The sequence below is a fragment of the Dipodomys ordii genome, unplaced genomic scaffold, assembly GCF_000151885.1.
Source record: "Dipodomys ordii isolate 6190 unplaced genomic scaffold, Dord_2.0 Scaffold3, whole genome shotgun sequence".
Lineage (NCBI taxonomy): Eukaryota > Metazoa > Chordata > Mammalia > Rodentia > Heteromyidae > Dipodomys > Dipodomys ordii.
In genome coordinates this window covers 1,851,366-1,853,496 of record NW_012267219.1, presented here as the reverse complement: position 1 = coordinate 1,853,496, position 2,131 = coordinate 1,851,366, and positions in this window count along the sequence as shown.

Genomic DNA, 2,131 nt, shown 5'->3' with positions numbered 1-2,131 from the left:
CCCCCCGCCCCCAGTTCTGGGGCTTGAACTCAGGGCCTGGGCAGTCATTTCTTTTTAAGATAGGATCTAGGGGAGACATTGGCCAAAAAGAGATGTACTCATGCTGGGTGCAGTGGCTCATACCTATAATCCTAGCTCCTCAGGAGGCTGAGATCTGAGGATCTCAGTTCAAAGCCAGTCTGGGCAGAAAGTCCGTGAGACTCATATCCAATTAACCACCAGCAAACCAGAAGTGGCACTGTGGCTCAAAGTGGTAGAGCACTAGCCTTGAGCTGAAGAGCTTAGGGACATTGCCTGGGCCCAGAGTTCAAGCCCCACGACTGACAAAAAGAAAAAAGAAAGAAAGAAAGAAATGTACTTGCTACCTGACTTATATAATTATAACCCCTCTGTATTTTACCTTTATAATAACAATTTAAAAATTCTTTTAAAAAATACAGTACCGGGGCTGGGAAGGTGGCTCAGTGGTAGAGCGCTTGCCTTGCATGCATGAGGCCCTAGGTTCGATTCCTCAGCACCATATAAGCAAAAAGAAAAAAGCCAGAAGTGGAACTGTGGCTCAAGTGGTAGAGCGCTAGCCTTGAGCTGAAGAGCTGAGGGACAGCGCCCAGGCCCAGAGTTCAGGCCCCTGGACCAGACCCCCCCCCAAAAAAATACAGGACTATAGTATGCAACCCAGGTGGACCTCAATCATCCTGCCTCAGCCTCTACCTCCATTTCATTTATATTTTGCAGTGTTGATGATCAGGGATAGAACTCAACACCTCTTTCAAGCTAGACAAGGGTTCTACTAGTGAGATACATTATAGATGCCACTTCCTTCTCTTGTTCCCTGAGAACTCCTATGAGATAGGCACTAATTTTATCAATCATTTTATCATTTTTTTTGTTTTTTTTTTTATACTTTGCTTATGTGGTGCTGAGGAATCGAACCCAGGGCCTCAGGCATGCAAGGCAAGCGCTCTACCACTGAGCCATCTTCCCAGCCCTCATTTTATCATTTTATCTTCAATATCTAAACATAGTTATTCCTCAAGACTGTTTACAGACAGAATGTAATTTTCCCCTTTATTAAGTACTTCCAATGGGAAACTGAACTCCCAGTAACTATTAAGGGAAACACTGCAACACTGCCACCTTCTGGGCAAAGTACATCATACTGTGCTTGGTAGCAGGCAGACAGGAATATGTGTTATTTATGTACTTACATATTTGTGTAATTATTTTAAGGCAGCATCTCCCAATGTAGCCAGACTATATTCAAACTTGAGATCCTCCTACCTCAGCTCCCTGAGTTCTGGGATTACAGACATGAACTACCACACCCAGCAGACATTAAACCCAGCTCTAAGCCTGGAGCCAATGGCTCACAGCTGTAATCCTAGCTATGCAGGAGGCTGGGGGTCTAAGGGTCGTGATTCGAAGCCAACCCAGGAAGGAAAATATGTAAGACTCTTATCTCCAATTAACTACTTTGAAAGAACTAGAAGTGGGTAGAGTGCTAGCCTTGAGGGAAAAAGCTCAGGACAGCACCCAGGCCCTGAGTTCAAGCCCCATGACTGACAAAAAAGAAAAAAAAGCTGGGTGTCAGTGGCCCATGCCTATCATCCTAGCTACTCAGAAGGCTAAGATCTGAAGATCACAGTTTCAAATGGCTCTGTAGCTCTCTGTGGTTGAGAACTAGTCTTAAGGGAAAAAAATTAAGAGACAGCATCTAGCCTGGCACTGGTGGCTCACACCATAATCCTAAGTACTTAAGAGGCTGAGATCTGAGGATTTTGGTTCAAAACCACCCCGAGAAGGAAAGTCCATGAGACTCTTATCTCCAATTAACCACCAGAAGATTGGAAGTGGCGCTGTGACTCAAATGACAGAGCACTTGCCTTGAGCTGAAGAGTTCAGGGACAGTACCCAAGCCCAGAGTTCAAGGCCCATGACCGACGAGAGAGAGAGAGACAGAGAGACAGAGAGAGACAGAGACAGAGAGACAAAGAGAGAGAGAGGAGGGGGGAGGAAGGGAGGAAAGTAGGGAGGGAAGAAGGGAGAGAGAGAGTGCATCCAAGGCCCTGAGCTTGAGCTCCAGTTCTGGCATACACACATAAAGAATAAAAATCCACATGATCATCTCAGT